The 22,498-nt window shown below is 38.8% G+C and overlaps 1 protein-coding gene across 8 annotated transcripts in view; it reads left to right on the top strand.

Annotated features, from left to right (window-relative positions):
- The window catches only part of rbfox1 (RNA binding fox-1 homolog 1), a 158,156-nt gene that overhangs the window by 65,196 nt on the left and 70,462 nt on the right, over positions 1-22,498 (top strand). The window contains exon 1 of one of the 8 annotated variants that reach the window (XM_077212595.1): positions 12,105-12,470. The exons of 6 other annotated variants lie outside the window; for them this stretch is intronic. The gene's annotated coding sequence lies outside the window, so the exon portion shown is untranslated. Of the gene's footprint in view, positions 1-12,104; positions 12,471-22,498 lie in introns of those variants that run through there. One more of the 8 variants, XM_077212599.1, reaches the window with a different exon arrangement.

The following is a 22,498-nucleotide window of genomic DNA, read 5'->3' as shown; positions in this document are numbered from 1 at the left end:
GGCGTCTCCACAGCACAAGCAGCTGAGAGGTGGATTTAAATGACTTCTCTCAACATCTATCATCTTTTTTTTATGTATAATCTATGGCCTATTTCACTAACCGTCACTCCGTCTTCAGATGCCTCGATACCCCGACTCTTATGGGTAGACTGGAAATGTCGGCGAAATGGAGCGAGGTTCAGCTGCCTTTTAATGTGTTTGATGAGAGGGGTGAGATGTAAATGACTCCTGTGGGAATATGCTTGTTTATTTCACTCAAATATGAGAACATGCTGAAGTAAATGAAACACGGCTGAGGGACATCAATCAGAGGAAGGGGCTGTTTATACAGTAATTACATTCATGGATTAATGAAAGGAATCTCTCACTCTCCCACACCCTTCTCTCTCTCTTTTTTTTTGCCTGTGGAGTGTTCGGGTGTTTGACAAATAATGTGTCCCTCCTAGTTGTGGTTTCCTGCTTAATTTTAATATTTTGATTCTTCGCTCTAAGTAATGGTCCTCGGTTTATTGAACGATTAACCCACAGCATGTTTAAAAAGCTCTGAAGTCACTAATGCAAAAATACCCCCACAGATCAAATGTGGAGTATTTCTGCATTTCTTCATCAGCGCCTATAATGGAAAAATATTTCATTCAAATTGTGTCAATTTTGTCAGGAATGAATGTGGTCTCAGTTACTAAATCATCATTGGGCCATTCGGACACTCAATGTAGAAATTTAGGGCTGTAGTGTGTATTTCTTTTAAGATGTTAAAGATGTTAAGAAAGCTTAATATGTCGAGACAACTATAAGAAATCTACACTTATTTCCCATGATAAAATGTGAACACTGTCTCTGTGGCTTTTTCCGGCCAGCCCAACACGGCAACAGTGGCTTAACCAATGGCGTGAGCCTGGGGGCGGGGGCTATCTGTTTAGTAAACCAATGGCAAGCAGGGGAAGTGTTTAGGAAACCTGTTTGAAAATGTTCCGCATGTCTGTGACGGCAGAAATAAACTCTTTGAAAAGCTTTTAATTTCAATGGAACAAGTTCAGAAAAACAAAAAAGGTATGAAAATGTATGCCATAAATCATTATTAAATCCCTCTAAGGTAAAATCACTATCAGTATTCAGACTACAAACCGAGGGGACCGTCTTGGGCATCAGGTACATTAGAGCTCTTATTACAATCATAAACCAATAACGAATGAATATGTAAAAGATCGGCACAGGAGAGGTATTCCAGGGAAAGGGTAGCATCCCAAAGGAAGAAAACAAATGGCACCCTTCACTCTAGAGATGGAATGGCTCTAGTTAAGATTGATTGCTTTGGCGTCTCGGCAGTAAGGTAAAGAAAAAAAATAGAGAGAGAGAAAAGGGAGGGTGGTTGGAGGACTGACCCTGTAAAGCTGCTGATTTCAGCAGTCTTGTTCAGGGGCCTGAAGTCTCATATATTGCCTCGGCTGACTGTGATTTGTCTGGAGCCCTCTGTCGATTTGTGAGGACTGACACGGGACATGCCACCTCTGTAAAATACCCGAAACAAAGAGTGTTTCTTCACGACTGGCTAATTCTCTGTGTTATTTCCCATGCTGCAGCAAAAAAAAAATGACTGACTTTTTGGGCTGGGACGTACCCCAAGGTCTTCTTATGTCAGGGAAGCTTTCCTTTAACGCTAGAGGACTGTTGACACATGAACAGTCCTCGAGGACACTTTTTAAAAGCGTGTCCTGAATGAGCTCTCTTTGAGTGGCAGCATGCTACATTTGAGGAGAGAAAATGGAGGTCGGAGTCAGTCCTAGAAGCATTACTGTTCTTTTAGTGGGATTCTTCAGAGACCTCTCTTAAACCTGTTAGTGACACTTCAAGCTCTATTCTCTAATCAACTTTGAAAGCACCAGTTTGAGCATATTCTCTTGTTCTTTGTGTATTGAAAATCAACAGCGTTATCGAAGCTGGTGCCTCTTTCTGCGGTCTTCAGACTCGCCCTCGCTACTGACGTGCCTCAGTCACACTGCAGGACTGCAGTTGTGAATCAATACAATTCCTTAACCTGTCACACTCCCAGCATTGTCACAATACCAGTTTTATGAGGGTGATTTAGGCGTGGGCTGAGTCAATCAATCACGGAGAGGGGGCCGTACTAAATGATCATTTGATGTGGTGAAGGATGGCGATGCAGGGAGATTGCTATGCCGGCTACATACCTCAGCAGTAAGAGAGAGAGAGAGAGAGAGAGAGAAGCAGAGAATGAGCACAGTTAAGACAAAGGGCAAGTGTGCAGCTTCCTGTTGGCACCTGGGGTTTATAGGCCCACTCTAAGCAATTAAAGTTATGTCTTTATTGTATGTACACTCTACAAAATGTTGCCTTTTAAGGGTACATCAGCTTGTCACTGGCGCGGTAACCTTAAAATACTTAGTACCTTATTTATCCCTAAGGTTCAGAGTAGTAACTTAAGGGAACTTGTTACTACTCTAAGGTACTAATATGCACCTTTTATGGGTGGATATAAGAAATCAAATTTTTTTGTTACAGTGTACATCATTTTACCTCATGAAATCACAAAAAATGGGGGCCCGAGCTTTCAAGCTTTAAAAAAGGACACAAAAGGACCATAAACTTATCATGTAAGTAGTCCATATGACTCATGCGCTATGCAGTATATTTAAGTCTTCTAAAGTCATACAATTGCTTTGTGTGAGGAACAGATTGAAATTTAAGTTGTTATTCACTGATAATCTCCAAAGAGCTGTTCACTACTATAAAGGGATCAAATCTGTCAATTGAGCTCAAGAATCAGCTCGATTCATGAACGAATGACTCATTGTTAGACCAATCCATTAAAAATATCTGACTCAATAGAATGCTTATCTTTTGAAACTGTGAAGTGTATGCCAAAGTTTCCAGTTGTAATTGGCTTTTCAAAACCAAAATTTCAAAACACAAAAAATATCATATGGCTTCAGAAGACATATACACTGAGAAAAAAATGATGTAGTATTTACTTAGAAAAAATTTTACTCGGAAATTTGAAAAATACAAAACAAAGAAACAGCAAGTAACACATTGAATTAATCGACTGAAAGACTGAAAAAGTATTTTCATGTCAAAGTGTATATAATCAACAAACCACATGGATCACGGAAAACAGTGGTCTACACATTCTATAAAATATCTCCTTTTGTGCTCCACAGAAGAACAAAAGTCATACAGGTTTTAAACGACATGAGGGTGAGTAAAGGATGAGCACATTTTCATTTTTGGGTGAACTATCTCTTTAAAGGCACTGGTTTCTTAGTGTCTGTTCTTCTACAGTGTAATAGATGTGGTGAGGAGCTTGAAGATTATCGGATTGTAAATACTCCTCAAAGCGGCAGGGTGGAGAGAGGAGGGTGGAGGCACTCCCTGAAGCCCCGGCCCAGACAATGCAGTCAATTAAAATGAGATTGTGTGTGTGAGCGGAACGCACTGCAGAGAGAGAGAGAGTGTGTGTGTCGGTAATGCAGTGGGGGAGAGTGCATGAGCATTACGTGCCTGGCTCAGATCAGTTAAGTGATATTTGGGGGATTCTCCATCATGGCAGGCAGGCAGGCCAGCGGGCTGATGGCTTCAGCAGTTGGAGCGGGCTAAATTGAAGTGTCAGGTGGCAGAATTGTATTTTATTTTCTAATATGCTTGGCTGTTAGCTGTGGGAATGTTTTTTAGGGCCGGATGCGTACAAAAGGGATTGAAACCGGCGCAGTGGTCTTATCGTGTAAGACGGCATTTCTCAAATTTATGGCGGAGATCGTCCGCCCCATCCCCTCGGCGCTTAAAGGGTTGCTGATGATTAATTAGGGGGAATCGGAAAGGCCACACTTTTATTGAAGGTTTTTAAAATGTAACACTGTCATAAGAGGCATGAATGATTTTATTTCCACCGTTTCCATTATACAGCCAAGCTAGCACAAGAACCGGTCATGTTTTTTTTTCTTCCTCTCACGCATTAAATGAAAAATTGCTTTCATCCTGCAGATATCAATAATGTGATGCCGGGGTCTACTAGAACAGCTATTAGATTACATTAGTGGAAATTGTGGTACAAAAGCCATGTTTACCATTAAACCATAAAAGATCGGGGGGGGGGGGGGGGGGGGTGTTCTTGCGTTAATACTTAAAGCAATTCCTTTATTGCCTATTTACCTTTAATTGCGCTTGAAAGGAAGGAGAGAAATGAGCAGAGGGGCTGAAAGAGGTGGAGAGATGGCATATGCGGGTACTTAAAGTACTGTATCATTTGCAAATAACATTAAATTCAGGGCTGACAGAATTTTTCCATTTCTGTAATGGAGGGTGTAATGGTTTTATGTTGACCCCTGCCAATTGTTTGGTAATATTGGGCTGTCAGCCGGCTTCTTGACACCTTGACATCATCCGTGCACTTTTATTTGTGAAATGAGTTAGTGTGAAGGTGGCTAGGCAGCATTTCTTAAAAAAAACCACAAAAACAAGACCCTCATTAGCAAATTGGGAAGCTAGCGAGCACCAATCTAGTCACTCTTTCTTTTCTCCATCCATCCATCCATCAGTCCTGCCTGCCTGCCCACCCTCTGGTGCCCCCACCCTCTATACCAAAAAAAGGAAAAAAGTCCAAGTGGCTTGCTCTGATAAGTAGGTTAAGCTCCTATCTGTTAATTAGGCTATTCCAGATGTGACTAATTTACCAGCCATGGGCATACAATATGCTAAACACCAGGGAATTAAAGCGATGGAGAGGGACGCTTCCCATGTGCATTCTCTCTGATAGGACAAGTCATTTCAAAGCTGCAAAACCAACACAAGTTGCTATTTTAATCATCGCTCACCCTATCTGTTCCCACATAATAGTGCCTGCTCGAAATTAAAACATTAAAAGAAATTGAGATAATTGTCATTATCTGTTAAGTCGAAATCCTTGCCGCTTGCTGGAGCTGTCTGAAAATGCAAATTAGATTATTATTCAATTATCACATTCTAAAGATGAGATACACATGCTTGGGTTTGTATACAGTATGTGGACGGACTGCGGACATCCTGCTGAAACACGAGCAGGTCCTTGTCCTGTTCCTGCAACAGCGTGTGTGTAATTTTTTCGGGCCCCAGCAGATGCTGCCAAAGTGCATTGTTTGTACAGCCAGAGATGAATCAAGCATATGCTGGTGTTCTGCACTCGTTTTTCATCCTTGTGATTAGATTATCTGTTAAATTAACCTGGCAAACTAAAGAATTCATTTGAGATATTGAGGGTATTGTAGGTGGGTCAATAACTTATAAGAGTGTCCATGATAAAGAGAAAAGAAAGTCTGGTTTAAGACACATGCCAAGTTCTTAGAACCATGTACTCTTTGTATTCATATTTGTTTTATGTAGTTTGAAAGACTTTTTTTTTTACTATTTTCAAGAGAAGTTTACATTTAATAAAAATTTCTCTGAACCTTTAATGCATGTGAGTGTGCACAGCTAAAGCATTTCAAGTTTTAAATATATTAGTATTTTAATTAATTAATTAATTTAGAAATATCATGCATTTTTACATAATATAACAAATTCATAAATATTACAGTTTAGGGGAGCACCTGATTTTCTTTTTTTACTACGTGGTCTAACCATGCGTTTTCATATAAAGGTCAAATTAGGGGTCCTCTCTATCATATAATCTATTTATTTATATATATTTATTTAATATAATTTTTCTGAGATATAATGATAAATGACTATGGCAACCTAAGACTTAATCACCCACCCCCCCACCCCAGTTATAATTTTTTTAATTCATACATGAAAAACTTTCTTCATAGAAGAAGAGGTGTAAGTCATTGTATGTATGAATTGCATTTTTTATGTATTTTTAAAACAATAGATATAATAGGTTACAAAGGGAAAAAACAGTCATGTCATTGACCCAGGCACAATTATAAATATTCATCGGCAGACATTTTTATCCAATGTGACTCGTGGTGCATTCAAGGTATATTTAAATCAGTTTGTGTGTTGGTTGTAAATCAAACCCATTATGTATCCCGATTATTCTGCACAGAAGAACTTTCAATGCCCCCGGCCTGCTGTAGTGCTCCCGAGGGTCGTCTCTTTGATACTTCTTAATTGAAGACATCACGTCTTTGCTGTTGAACACCACGCACCAGGCTACTATATGCTGCAGAAACATTTACATTTTTCCTGGCACATACAAAGTGTCTTACAGCAACAAATCTCAACTCCTTTCATTGGAAGCCTGACTCCACAGTCGTCTGATAGAAGTGGGTTAACCAGATCCCTTCGGCCATATTGCAGTTGCTTGGAAGAAGAAAGCCCCAGAGTGCCTCACATAATCTGTTTTTCTCTGACTCTCTCTCGCTTCACTCAATCATATAGCTCCTGCATCCTTTCCTTAATTAATGCATCACAGAAATACATGAATAAGCAACTTGGTAATACGTGCCCCTCTGCACAGCACAGATCTTGTTTCTTTGTGGTTTCTTTTTAAAACATGGTTGTTCAGAGGAGTCCAACTGATCTTGGCTGTTAGATGGTCTGGGCTATTATGGAGATGTGTGAATGGCCAGCAGGCATGTCTTACTGGGATTTCAGAGTGTGTAATTCTGCTGTAGTCTCAGAAGTTGCTAAGCAATCACTTGAATTAAATTGATAAATTCAATTTGTATATATATATATAACTAAATAAAAATATATAAAAAATATATATATGTAATAAAAAAAAAATTTTATACTCTATTTAGTTATTTAATTTTGGAGCATATGTGAGTTAGTGAGAATGTAGTACAGCTGAAATTCATTAAGTTTTAAAAACATAAAGCCGTTGAAGCCGTGCTGCAGCTGTAGCAAATGAGCATGTGACGCATTGGATATGTAGTGCTCCCATTGGGACACAGGTTTGAGTCTTGCTGATCAGTTTCTCTTTGCTCTCACCAATATTTTCCTATATCTCTATACTATCTACACTAAGTAAATTTTCCCATTTTGTATGAACTTGTAACTTGTACATACCTATGGTGGACACCAAGGTATTGCTATGCCATTGCTAAAGTGTTTGGAGGGCTTTTAGTTTGTTGGTTTAGTGTTTTTTTTAGAATATGTTTTATTGGTTGTAGTTTGTGCTAAGGCAAGCAGCACAGGTCTTTCCCAAACCCTCCCCATTACACTGCTTGGAACTATACACCTGGTGGAAACCCATTCAGACACAGGGAGAACATGCAAACTACACTCAGAAAGGCTTCCTGGCTCAGCTGGGACTCGAAATGGAGACCTCCTTGCTGTGAGGCGATAGATAGATGGATAGATAGATAGATAGATAGATAGATAGATAGATAGATAGATAGATAGATAGATAGATAGAATTTTGTCATTCTTTTCTTTTAAGCTACCTTTTCAACAGCTGTTACTCATGTTATACAGTATGTTTTTAAATGTTGAGCAGATCTCTGCGAAAAAGTTTAAGATGAAACAAATGAAAAATGTCTCTGTTGATTATTCAAGGATAAAATATAAATAGATTTCAAGGACATTGCAGAATCGGCAAAAATGTAACTATAGCTATACTCGATATTTGTTGAACTTTCATTTTGTTACTAGGTTTGTTGGGATCAGCAGCGGAGCAGTTGGGTCAAGTGAATCTGGAGTCTCGGGGACTTGGCGAGTTTATTAATGTCTCTAGGCACAACCTCCTGACCCTGTCAAATCAAATCTTCTGTGTGCTGATCCACATCCTCAGAAAGAACGGCCTCAGATGATAGATTTTGAGTGAACTGCACCCCTTCAAAATGGCATGTACCAAAGTGCTCTCATTGCTCAAAAGCCAGTTAACCCCCATCGCCTTTTTGACACAAAAGCAAGAGACCTGGAGTGCCATTGTGTTTTTGGCCACTTTCAACTATATAAAAGCCATTTGTTTATAAAACACATTAGCCCACTTTCTCAGATCGTGTCCGGGGGGAAAACAGCCCATGTCTTTTATTGTTGTGAATGTGGTCCCTCAGAGTTCGGTTCTTTTGGCCCCTCTGTGTGGCTTTGAAGACTGTGGTTTTTGCTTTGTATTCAGCCATGCAGAGTGTTTTTTTTTTCAGTGTGTGATGAACCCTACTCAACAGTGTGTTAACTGAAATGGGAAGTGACAGATTCACTAAGGGATAATCTTCCTGCCAAAGAAACCGATATTACCCCTTGCTTGCACATTACTACCCCTTGCTTGCGCAAATATTCATAATTTAATGCTTTTAAAAAAAAGTCTAATGTTCACCAAGGCTGCATTTATTTGAATAAAAATACAGTAAAAACAGCAATATTGTTAAATATTATTACGATTTAAAATAGCTGGTTTCTATGTGAATATATTGTAAAATGTAATTTATTTCTTTGATGGCAAAGCTGAATTTCTTCAGTGTCACATGATCCTTCAGAAATCCTAGTAAAATACGCTGATGTTGAAAATAGTTGTGCTGCATAAAATTTTTGTGACATTGTTACATCTTTTTTTCAGGATTCTTTGATAAACAGAAAATTCAAAAGAACAGCATTTCTATGAAAAAGAAATATTTTGTAACATTACTGTCGCTTTACTGGCTTACGGGTTATACTGTGGTAGGACTAGATTGAGGAGCTTGTGTTATGCTTTGCGAGGTGTGAGGAGTCAGGGGTAGGCGTAATGGAGAGGGGGAGGGGCCAGGCCATTAAATAAAGTGTTCATTGCTGGCTTTAATTAAATGGTGACTGTGATCTGAGTGGAGCGGGAGATTGGATTGTATGACATATCTCTAGCCTACGCTGAGAGCTCACATCAGCTGTGTCAAAGATATCGGGAATGGAGCATAAAGTCAATTACAGCTCCAACAGTGAACAGATAGAAGAGAGGAAAAACACTCCCAAATGCTGTCATTTGAGAGCGTTTCAGACACTCTTATGACTAACTACAGCAAAGGGGGTTGGGGAGCAACGCAGGTGGACACGGCGCAGTTTGGACATCGTTGGGTTGTTGGTGACCCAAGGCCGTCTGAAGGAGCCACCCAGGAAACCCTTGTGCTTTGGAGCTGAGATTAATCCTGGAAGGCAGTTATTGTTTGCGCAGCTTGAAAGGTACTTCAGGTGCTCGAGGTCACAACTTCATACTCAAATTATTTCAACGAGGACTTGAGGAAGCCTTCGGCACTGCGGACGCTGCTCCCAGGGCCCTCTCGAGTCTGAACTCGACGAGGCAGCAGGGAATTCACAATATGCTCGTATAATCAGCACAATTAAAATGGCTACGCTTTGGCATGAGATAATGCGGAGGAAATCCTGTTTGTGTATGTCTGCCATTTTGTGGGTACAGTCTGTTCAGACCAGTGGTCTGTTGAATTTTGCTTTAGCGAGAATTATGTTAGATGTCGATTTCCTCTGGGAAAGTGCTTAAAATGTATGAGCCAAGCTCTGTCCATTGTTTATTTTGTTTGTCACTGAATTGCTTTATATGGTTGTCACAAATATGAATGTCACGGAAACAGATAAACAGCTTTTCAGGATCAGATCGAAAATTGTGATTAAACTTCAAAAAATAAACCATTTTTTATTTAATTTCTTTAGATGTTTTTCAGCACAGATGAAAAATTGCAGGTCATACATCTAAGTTTTGACAATATAATTGATTTTCTATTGATGTAGTACCCAGCTGCTCTTATCCTTAATTCTATCACAGAATTTAATGACAGAAAATAAAGGCAATAAGATCTTCGTAAGCCCAGTGAGATGAAAAAGAGCTGACAGGGGCGGACAAGAGAACCATCGCCTAGAGCCGTCCATGTGAAACAACACTTATGGTTCGTCTTTTCCCCATTCTTAATCTACAAAGTAGAAATATTTCTTGAATATTGATGGGATCTGGACATGTTTTCCAGAAAAGAACCAATTCCCAATTCTGGTTTTGCTTGTTATCGAGCTATGCAGTGTACATAAACGCACATTTAACCTACGATTAATCTCAGGCACTCCAGTGCTGAGCGCTTGTAATGTGATAGAAAGTTCTGGATGAGCTTCAAGCCAGGTTTGGATAAAGTCCTCCGCGTGTGCCGCGGCTGAATGAGACAATCATTTTCAATGGGCTCCCATTGCTCGCTTTTACTCTCAGAGCCCCCTCCTTCCCCACATGGAGCGGCAAGGATTCAATGGAATGAATGTTTGTTGATTTCCCTCTGAAATCAAGAAGTAGATTAGCTTGAATTGGTGGGGAATGAGGTGAGGAGGCTAGGTGGCTCGCTATCGCCCGATCCCATTTCCCATTTCCTGTGTGTGCGCACTGGAGGTGTGAGAGAGAGGGCAATGGTAATTACCGTCTGTTTCTCTGGCGCAGTTATGCCACTGATACACATCCATGCTCCCATTATCCCGCAGATCAGCCAAGCAGTTTGTGTTTGCGTTCGGAGAGTATCAGATTCCAGATCTGGCCCAAGATGTTACAGAAAATGAGAGAGAGAGATGTCACAGCTCAACCTCCCGTTCATACTTTGTATGAGCTTCTAGTCCATCTTGTTAGTGTTCCCTTCCATTTTTTTTTAAACGTTGAATAATGAATTTGATAACAAATGGAAATGTGGCAGCCTTCGCGGGCCTGACTGAAGTGCTTAATTAGCTGATTACGACGAGCCAGAATTGGCCTCTCACCGCTCACATTCGGTCTGCGATTTCACATGACTGTCCTCTTGCCATATCCAACTGACTGTTCATAGCCCCCCTGCGGTGGCTGCTTTTTGTGCCAAAATGTGAAATTACTGTGGCACATACAGCCATTGAAATGTGCTGCCCCGGTCTGGATTGAACCAATCTGCACACAATACAATAAAGCTATCAGTTCTACGAGTGTGGTAGGATTACTCTTAGCACACCTCGAAATTACATATGAAGTAAAATAAGGTTAGGTTAGAATGGACATTTGGTTGACTAGCTTTTAGATGGTTTGCACAGTAAAACCTGAACTGATGTTAAAGATCGAATCCCGCATCAAATAATGTATTGCTTGACTTGATTTTTTTATTTTTTTTATTATTGTTATTATTACTATATAAGCATAATTTTTTTTTCAATTGGTTCCAATTTTGACAAAAAACTCCAACATTCATCAAAATAAATTCTTTAGCATATTTTATAAACATCCTTAAAATAATTAGAACCTTTTTAGAGTAACATTCGTGAAGCCAATGTCTTAACGACCATCGTTTTTTGTCATGGTGAAAAATAAAAAAAACGGCAGCGTTTTAATTTACAGATTGTTCAACAACGTAGCCCTGGCGAAGACCGCACAGTTGCGCACAGGAGCGAAATAAGCCTTTCCTCTGCATCAGCTTTTTCACTTAGACTGTAACACAAAACTACATGTAAAGCATCAGATTTTGTGGGGCCGATGTGCAGCCTCAATAATTGATGAGCTTGGCTGAGTGTGGAGGTTTGGAGACTCGCTTCGCTTTACTGCAACGGTAGAGAAAAATAGAGAGGTGAAAGTGTTAGATATTCTCTCACATGGTGTAGGTTGTTATGCTGTACCACCCACACTTTAGAGCAAGTGAGCTGTGAAATGTATTCATTGTATCATGGAAAATGGAGGCAAGGAATTGCCTGTAATGTCTGACAGCAAGGGCAACCAGCCAACATCACCTGCATTATTCCCTTCCCCTCTCTTTTTTTATATATTATTATTATTATTATTATTATTGTTGTAGGTTTGGGAAATAGCCAGCAATATCATGTGATTTGGGAAGAAATTGCGCACCAATGAGTGACCCCTCCCTCCGCAGAGAATCAAATGGGAAGTCCGCTCAAATAAAGTTAATAGTGAATTAACTGAAGGCAGCATTGCTGGGCCCCTACGCAGTGTTCCTCATTAAGCGCATTCCCCTCTCCTTACTCCTCTTCCCCCCTTTTTAGCTCCTCATTTGTCTTTTATCCTCTCCTCTCTTCCCTCTCGTGAAACCGCAAGGCAGCTACTGTATTTGTACCTAGAAGGCGAGGCGATTTTTTTCCACACAAAAAAAGTGGATTGGCTGCGATGTATAGGAATGAGGCACGCAAACCAATGGAGTGTGCCGTTGGCCCCTCCCATCTGCATATCTCCGCTCCTCCGCAGCTTGCAAGAAAGCAGCCTGATGAATAACACAGAGGGGACTTGTCTCTGGGATTATTAATTTCCCATCTCTCTCTTTCTCTCTCTCTCTCTCTCTCTCTCTCTCTCTCCCTCTCTCTCTCTCTCTCTCTCTCTCTCTCTCTCTCTCTCTTCCCTCCCTGTCTCTCTCTCCTTTCCCTTCCCTCGTTCTGTCTCTGTGTGCTTCCCCCTTGCGCGTGGCTTTTTTTGTTTCTTGCCTTGCTGTTTGAAATGATCCTTTTCCATTCAGTGTGAGAGTGCATGAGTGTTGCTTCATGGAGCTGTGCGGCCACTGTTAACACTGCCTGGTAGCTATTCTTCCACACAAGAGCTCTCGCGTCACGAGGGGGTGAGTTGGTATCTATTAAAATCAATATAGTGTCGTGAGTCCCGGGGCTAAGGCAGTGGGGTGGGTGTACGGCAGGTTTTATAATGAAATTTTCAATCTGAGTATGCCTGCATCTAAGTCTGACCTACAAAGGAAAGGGAATTTCTCGCCGAGGACTCCAGTTGAGCACCGGTGCGCTGACGGATACGCGTATTTGTGTGTGCGTGTGTGTGTTAATGTCAGAGAACGCCTGGGTCTCATAGTGTGATCAGTCAGAGCAGCGAGTTGCTTTTGTTGCTAAACACCGGGCATGCTTTTATCACAGCTAATGGGGATGAGTGTGAGAGACCTTGATTTTGCTGGGGGAATGGCAATGGGATGGAAATGCGAGCTAATGATGGGTAATTGAAATAGTGGGAAATTATAGTTTGTTTTGTTGATATTCTCTCCCTTGCACACGCTCGCTCTCCCTCTCTGAACCTTTGTTGGAATATTGATGACTCTCTCAGGCTGCAAAAATGATAATGATTATAATGACATATGCATCGGAAAGTACTTACGAGAGCAATTACAACTAACAATTGAACTTAACACACTTTATGTGACACTCTTTGGCCGTGACTTGACTCTCACATGAAGGGGCGCTATAGTGAATGTTGTTCAGTACAGATCTGTTTGATTGAGAGTGTGGATTCATGTGTTTGTACTGCAGAAGAAGGTTGAAATGTAACTTCTGACGGATCATTTGGTTGCGACCACATGGCTGTGTTTTGATTGGTTGTTAGTGTGGAACATAATTTGTGGGAGGAGTTAAGAATGCAGCTGCTTGTTGTGAAACAACAGCATTTCAGGGCCGTATTTGTATACTTATTAACTTACAATTTAGCTAAGATCTTTTAATATTTGAATTTGATTAAATGTGTGGAATCACATAGAATCTCACATGTAATATATACATGTAAAATTGTATTAAATTCTGACCACATGGCGTTGATTGGCTGTTTGTGTGTAGCCTCATTTGTGGGAGGGGTTTGGGGTGTAGTTGCTTGTTTTTATTTACATTTTGTGGCTTACTTTACATTTTTAGTTTCACCAAGTAAAAATATAAGTTGAAATAAGCAATCATACTGTATGTCCCAAAAATGCTAATAAAAACCATTGTCAACAAATCAAAACACAGTCTTGTGTAGACATTGAGTGGTATTTTGGAAGTTATATTTTTACCAATGTATACTGTACAAATGCTTTATGTGATTCCACTCATTTATTAAAATTAAATGAAATGTGTATTTGATTAAATGTGTGGCATTGTATATTTGTGCAATATAAGCAGGTAAAAATGTCAACAAATATAATTGGTTCTTTTTGATTGGCTGTTTGGGTGTAATATAATTTGTTGGAGGGGTGTAATATAATTCGCTAGTAGTTGATATTTTTAAACATATTTTATTTACAAATTGTACTACAGTTATGTCCTAAAAAAATATAATAAAAGCTTTTGTCTCCACAAATTTAGCTAATCATGTGTAGACACTGAATGATATTTTGGAAGTTACATTTGTTCTAACTTATACTGTACAAATACTTAATTTGATTTCACATTTTTATTCAATTGCTAAAATTATTTAATATGACGAATCACATATTTGTACAAAAATGTATGCTAATTTCCAGTGTATCATTCAAAGTTAACTATATGTTTTAATTGGCTGTTCACGTGGAACATCATTTGAGGGAGTCATGTATTACAAATTTGTACAAATATTCAGTAGGTTCTATTTACATTTGGCAAGAATTATTTTTTTACTTATTCTCATTTGAACTTTTTAAGCAATTTTCCCTCAAACTTTTTTATTGCTTTATTCTGTTGAAAACGAAAGCTAATTTTCAGATTAAAATTAAGTAACCCCCCCCCTTTTTGTGTGTGGTTTAATCTCCCACACTTTAGTATACATTGTCTACCCCCTATCGTCGTAAAGAAAACATGATTCTCTACATAAGCTGACATATCTTTTTATACCCTCATTAAATTGTTTTCTGTAGCTTTGTTCAGTTGAAAATGATTTTGGAAGAAATAACAATATGAGAGAGAGAGAGAGAGAGAGAGAGAGAGAGAGAGAGAGAGAGAGAGAGGTTGAGAGAGAGAGAGAGAGAGAGAGAGAGAGAGAGAGAGAGGTTGAGAGAGAGAGTGAGAGAGAGAGAGTGAGAGAGAGAGAATACCCCACATTCTGTTTATGTAATTTAGTGAGTCATAACGTGGGTGCATGAGGCATTATGCAAGTTCTGGTTGTGCTTTGAAAAATTGGTTATCTCCACAGCCCCTACAAGGCCCACAGATGGATGCGCCTCAGTTGTGGTGCGCCTGAGCCCTGGCAGTGCCAGGGCGTCTCAAAGCAGGGAGCCCTTCTGGAGGAGGACAGGTCTTTTTTTCTCGAGCCGTCAGAGCTTTGGATTGGTAAATCCTGTGGGCTTGACCGAATTGAGGAAGTGCAAAGCTACATGAGGGTGAATAATCATAGTGTGCAGGAGAGGGGATTTCGCAGGGCACTGCATATGCCCTGTGCCTACAGTTCAACCCGCCGCTCATTAGATGCTGAATACATCATGCAGATTTCTGCCAGTCCTCTAATTTCAAATGCAGCTCCTCTTGACAGGAATTAGAAAAGAGAATATATAATCAAATGTGTGTGTGTGTGTGTGTGTGTGTGTGTGTGTGTGTGTGTGTGTGTGTGTGTGTGTGTGTGTGTGTGTGTGTGTGTGTGTGTGTGTGTGTGTGTGTGTGTGTGTGTGTGTGTGTGTGTGTGTGTGTGTGTCTCTGTTCCTGGTAAACCCTATGTGATGGGGACAAAATGTCCCAGCAAAGATAGCAATATCCAAAATCCTTGTCCTTGTGGGGACATTTTTTGGTCCCCTAAGGAAAACAGCTTAAAATATAATAAGTGATGTTCATTGAAAATGTAAAAATGCTGAAAAGAGAATATATAATCAAATTGGTGTGTGTGTGTGTGTGTGTGTGTGTGTGTGTGTGTGTGTGTGTGTGTGTGTGTGTGTGTGTGTGTGTGTGTGTGTGTGTGTGTGTTTTCCCCATTTTTCCATATGATTTTTGATAACACTTTTACAGTAAGGTCCCATTAGTTAACAATGAGCATTAGATTTGTTACAGGGTTTATTCATCTTTGTTATCTGTCTATTGTTAGTTCACGTTTGCTCAGGTCTATTAAATAATATTTGTGAACAGATGCAACTTTCACTTTTATTAGTGTTTTAAGAAATGTTAGTGAATGTTAATGAAATGTTAATGAAATTAGCATGCACTGACAATGACTAATACTTCCAAAGGATTTATTAATCATATCATATTAGTAACTAATGTTAACAAATTGTAGATTGTTACTGTTTTAGTTTTTGTTGTTTTTTTAATTTTAAAAAAACGTTGAAAACGCAATATTATATTACACATAATATCACAATATTATTCTCAAATAAATATGTTTAATATAATCTGACACGATATATTCATGAATTTCCTTAAGAATGCTTGCTAAAAATAAAACATGCGCCCATTTTCGGTATTTGATTATTGCCCTTAACTTAACAAAGATTCAGTCTGTTCAAACACCATGTACGTTGACTGTAAAATATCCCCGGGCCGCAGTGATTATATGTTTCATCGTTTGGAAAATGCATGGCCCTTGAGTGTGAGAATGAAGTATAGTGTTAGATCACTCCCTCTTTTATTTCCCTTGGAAGCTGGCGAAGGGTTGCTGCGTACTCTGTTATCATCAGTGGGAGTTAGTGCTGTGTGTTGAGTACAATCAGAACGTGTTTATTGCGGCGATTATGTAACTGGTTATGGTCTTAGCCTGTCCTGTGCTGTGCTGCCGAGGCCTCGCGACGCACATTACGCTATTTGCTAGTGTTGCTGTTTCGCTTGCTGCAGGGCAAAGGGGTGGGGGGTGCTGGTTAAACCACACACCGGGCAGACGCCGTTTGCTATCAGTTGTGGAGTGGAAATAGAAACGGAGCATTCTGCCACTCGCCGTTGTGTCATACTCATATTGAAATGATAATGGAGCACATGCCGATGTAACGGGGGCTCCGCTCTCATCCCCACAGGGAGTTGAAGGAGAATACCACGGTCGATAGTTCTGCACCACAGAACAAAACTGAACAAAAAAACTGTCCCTGCACTCCTGGTGATATGTATAAATGCTGCCTTCTTATTACGGCATTGTTAACAAAACACCACGTCCTAGGCAAAGGAGCCATTAAAGAAAACAGTGCCTGTTATTAAGTCAATGACTGAGTGAAGCACACTGGGGGTGATAAAATGATCATATTAATACCTTGAACTCCTGCTTTTGCTAAATGGGGCAAGTATATTGCTTTGTAAACATTTCCACATCAATAGTACGGTGCCACAACAAAAGATAAACGCCAGGTTGAACAAGGAGATAAAGCGACTGTTTCTCAAGATTAAATAGAAAGTGATGCCAGCTTGGCAGCCAGGCCGTGTGTTGCATGGATTATTTATAATGGGCGGGAAAAAAAATGCAAATCATACAATTACAGGCCGTAAAGCCAAGTATTAAAATAAGAGAGCAGAATTAAGCTCTTTAGCTGATATGATGAAAATAAATGTATATATAACATTAGCATTTTGAAAAAAAGAAAGAAAAAGAAAGTCAGACTCAGAAGACTATACTATAATAATAATATAATTTTTTATTTATAACTTTTGTTTGTGTTGCGCATGAGCCTTTTAAAGGGTATCTGTGTTTTCAATCTCCGTACTTAAAGCACAATAGCTTCACGTCTACTTAGGATATTGTTTTTTAATCTACACAGGCAGCTTTTCTAATGTATTACATGACAGGAAATTACCTCATAAAGAGTCATGAAATTTTTCCTACATGGAATTGTTGTGTTGTTTGTAGATCTCTGTGTTGTAAAGAAGGCCTCCATAATCCATTTACTTCAATTTGTAAACACACAAATGACACCGTGCACCAGCGCAGATGTTATGAACCCTGTATTTATGCAACAGAAATCTTCTAATACCTTGTATATCAAATCATATTCAAATTAGGAAGTATGTCTGCACCTTGGTTTTGTAGTGGAAAGGCATAAAATGGAAAGAAGCATTCAACAAACGCATTATTTTTGCATAAGTAGTGCATAAATGGACTTTTTGTGGTTGTTGTTGTTGTTGTTTTGCTCATTTAACTTGTTTAAATTGTTTATTATTAAGTAGATCATTTAATATCAAATGTACATTGTCATATTCTACATACACAATAATGGATTTTTTTTATTATTTATGTTAAATGTACATGGGACAATATTTGTGTTTTGTCCTTGCTAAGTTTACTTTGCACGTATTGTGCTTGAGTTTATTGAAAAAGGATAGAAGTCTGTGGCTAAGCCTCTGGTTTGTACATACTGTTGGCTTTGATACAGGAAAAAATGAAGATGCCGTGTGGGTGTGCAAGATTAGGCTTATCTTCAATTGCATTGTATAGGGATATCCACGGTGACATTGACAGAATAGAACGCTCCTTCCTTTAAAACAAGCCAAAGGAATTTGCCGGTTGAAACAGTGGAGTCGATCAGGAGTGGCCCATGCTGCAGTTTGTTTGTGGTGGCGTGCGTATGCATGATAGCCCCAGCTCAGGACAACAGCGGGATGAATAAAACGCTCGGATTGTTCACACTCATTGTCCCGCTGCGGTTGCTCTTTGTCCTGGAGATACATTCGCTTAGCTCTCAACATCATGTTCTTACCACCCCGCCACAGCGGCTCTGTCCTTCAGGATGTTTGAGACGCCAGAGCATCTAATGGCCCCTGCCAAGATACAAAGACAACCACTTTTGAGATGGGGATGCACACGCCACAACAAATCAAACTCATGTTGTTGTGTCAAATAATATGTTGATCAAGTAAAATGTCTTATTTGGCAAAATCACTGTGATTCTAATTTCTATTGCTGAGAGATAGCAACATTTTTTTAGGGATGCACTGGTGATATATCTGTACTAAATTGTTGTTGTTGTTGTTTTTATTTGTTAGCATCAGTCAGTATTGGATATTTAGTTATACATGCCCTATTTTTACATTTAGATTTACTTTTTGCAAATATCAATTAATAATCCATCTTTCATACATTACATGATGTTGTGATGCCTAAATTCACTTGAAATGATTGCTTGACTTTAGTTTTAATGTTTTATTTTTAACTTATTTAGAAAATATATCGAATTTTAATTTTGGTCATAACCAGTGATGTTATTGCTAACTAAAACTATTAAAAATTATTTAAATCGGAAATCTAAATAAGGCTGAAATGATAAAAAACTTATTTCAGTTAGTTGGCAAAGAAACATTTCTAATTTCCATTTAAGTAACTAAAATTACCAAAACTGAAATAAAAATTAATTATGTTATGTAGAATTATATAGAAATAGTTGTAAAAAATAAAACAAAAACTAATAATGACAAGCATAAAATTACGTAAGCCTTAAACTAAAATTAAAAGGAAAATCTAAAGATAATTCAGAATAATAATAAATACTGTAATAGTATATAAATAATACTAAAATAACTCACAACATGAAAATACTAAATATTGCCACATCATTTTTTTAGCCAATAGTCTTTAGTTAGGTCACATTCATAAACCATGACTTTATACTTTCAGCATTAGAGCAAGATGAATAGTCAATATTTTCGGTTTGTTTACCTGCAGAAAAAGACTGTAAAACTTTATATATATACAGTATGTTTAAAGTGTTTTTTAGGAATACGCTAGGACATAGATGACTTCAAAACTTATATTACTGGACTAAGAGTAACCAAGTAAAATAGTAAACAAGTCCATAATGAACATATTTTTCTACAGTCAGTGTCGATAAAAGCGCAGAGGTCGACACAACAGCTACTGTGTCAATCATTACAGATATTTTTCCTCAGTGGCCGAGCTGACTTCTCACTATACCTCCAGCTTGCGTGATTGATGTCGAGCGAGGTTAGCAGAAAAAGAATGCACTGTATTCTTTGACCGGCAGTGGGCCGCTGTCCTCTTTCTATCTCTCCCTTGCATACCCCCCTCCTCTCTCTCTTTCAGGAGAGGCCTGCTTCAGGACTACCACAATTTTTCAGCTCCAGCCCCGAGCACCTCTGCCCCCAGACTTAGCCCAGCTGCTGCGGTCCACAGACACACTAATTGGCCCTGATTTAGTCGGCTCTGCTTTAAGTGCACTCTGCTGTGTGTGCTGCGTGGGGCTGCCATGTCAGTCCACTCTTTTCCCACTGGCTCTTTAGGCCATTACCTAAATGAAGTGCTGCCACTGGAAGTTGGTGAGCACATGCTAACGGTGAGGTATTGATTTGTGGGCTATTTCAAGTGATGATATCTCTTTCTTCAACCCTGAAAGAAGAAAAACCATCGCCAGAGAGCTGTTTTTTATCGTGCGCTTGGATGATTTACAAGTTAATTATACATTTAGTGATAACACGGTTTGCTTTCATAAGGTTCACTTGAGGGCTACACACTATAAGTAAAGAAAATAAGCCATGAATAGTCAATTTAATTTGTACAGTGTTTTTCACATTACACAATGCTTCAAAGCAGCTTTACAGAAAATCAAGATGTTAATTTTTATAATATCGTATGTCTTATACTGCTGTCACAATTAGCTGATTGCTGTTTTACATTTTGCAACTATAAACAATCATGCAGTTGAGATTTGAAGTAGTATGTCGTTGTACGTATACTGTATGTATGTGGGCAAAGTTGGATAAACTTATATATCCAACTTTATATAGAGAGCTGTGATTAATATAAAAAATCTTTTTTTTAAACGACATGTCTCTGTGTAAAAAAAAAAGTTATATATATAGGTCTCTTTCTGTGATGCACAAACGTGTGGAACAGATTCAGCATCAAGTTGTTTACGGCGTCACATTTCAGAGATGCCAAGGCCTGAATCAATTTAACTTCACAGCTAGCGGGGCATGGATGGAAATATGGACAATTGTGCGGCTACACCCTGCCAGTCCTCAGAATTAAAGCCATTAATCCATACACAGGTGATTGTTTTAGCACACCATCACAGTAGATTCAGCAGGGAAAAACATGTTCGCTTGAAGAAAACCAACAGTGTTAAAACAAACAAGTTTTCCACTCGCAAATCCTGTTAGGAGACTCAACGGAAGCTGCTCTGCTTAAAATCATTAGCATCTCAAGTTTCTCAAATTAAATATGTATATCAGATGCATGTTTTCTCAAAGTGCACTTTGAAACGCATGTGGTCCGGCAGCCCAGAGTGGCGAAATGACTTGGGTTTGCCGAGCATATTATTGTGTATTTGACAGTTCTTGACAGTTCAATTTTAGCCTTGTGTTGGGCTGACATTATTCTATCAGGACCCTCCATAATCTGAGCCTGTAGTACGCCGGATGCGGCAAATGCTTATTTCCAAGACCTCTGCGGCAGGGGCTAGACTGCGCCATCACTCATATCTCAATTACCTAATCTAATGCATCTCAGTGGGCTGCTGCCCGAGCTTCATTTACTGTAAGTGCTAGAAGCTCCTCTGCAATTGTTATGTGTGCCAACACCAACCTGCGCCGTCCATGGGAGAGTGAGCTTAATCGGAGAGGGGCAGGGAAACACACCAGAAGAGGGGAGGGGGACACGGAGGTGGAGAGAAAGCGAGAAAGACTCGGGGAGATAAAACAAGTTGGTGGGGGGAAAAAAGACAAAGAGAGAACAGCAAGCAGGGCTCTGTTAGAAGGTGTCATGCATCGGCAAGCGGAGAGAAAGAACTCTGTAGTATAGATGGTATTAGCAGATATGACCAGGCTGTGAGGAGAGCAAGAAGCAGAGCTCCTCTCCTAAAGTGTTCGCCTCCTCATTTTTGGGAGATGGTAGCACGGTTCTAAAACGTAGTGAGCTGCCTGCTGCTTACATAGGTAGCTGACTACTAAGGCAGCATGTTGTCATGGAACTTTACAGCTGACTAATTTGGAACGCACTGTGCCTCAAATGTTGTGCACAATTAATTACAATTCAGTTTAATATTTACATGTTGCACCATAATTGAACCATAAAATACACTTCTCACAAATATTGGGTATTTAAATATAGATTCATTTATAATTACTTGGCTAGTTATAATGCATTTTTATCTGCAAAGATGATGCTGTCTTCGATTTAGGCTAAAATGAGATCGCATACTTAAGTTACACTGGTATTCAAAAGTTTGCGGTCTGTAAGATTTTTTAATGTTTTTGATAGAAGTCTGTTCTGCCCACCAAGTCTGCATTTATTTGATCAAAAATACAGTCAAAACAGTAATATTGTAAAATATTATTGCAATTTAAAATAACCTTTTTTCTATTTTAATATTTTACTGTGATGGTAAAGCTGAATTTCCAGCATCATTACTCCAGTCTTCAGTGTCACATGATCCTTCAGAAATCATTCTAATATGATGATTTGCTGCTCAAGAAACATGTCTTATTATTATCATCAATGTTGAAAATGAAGTATATAGAAAACTTTTATAAAATGTTAAAAGTCACTTTTGGTAAATTTAAATCATTCTTGCGAAATAAAAGTATTCATTTCATTACAAACAAACAAATGAATGAATGAATACTGACCCCAAACTTTTGAACATTGGTGCACTTTTTGGGATAGATTTTACATTAGGAACTTCTTAAAATTCTATTTCTATAGATGGGTGGATTTTTAAAAAAAAGACATTGAATATCTGGGGTTTAAAATCTTGCTAAAAAAAGGTTAAGAATATACTAACTAAATTAAAAAAATAAAACATTTGAAAAAGAAACATTGTGGCATATTATTTAAGATCTACAAATCAAATTGAAATAGATTTGGGGAGTTTATGCAGCACAAGTGTCATTAATGCATGTGAAGAAATAGTAAGTATAAAGAAATTCTGAATTACATGCAAATTTTTTAATTAATTTATTTATTTCATTTGTATGTACACTATACTGTATAATGTGTATAATTAGAAGC

Source organism: Siphateles boraxobius, unplaced genomic scaffold (genome assembly GCF_051911475.1).
Source record: "Siphateles boraxobius isolate OS27281-9 unplaced genomic scaffold, OSU_SipBor_1 66, whole genome shotgun sequence".
NCBI lineage: Eukaryota > Metazoa > Chordata > Actinopteri > Cypriniformes > Leuciscidae > Siphateles > Siphateles boraxobius.
This window is presented reverse-complemented; position numbering and strand designations above follow the sequence as displayed.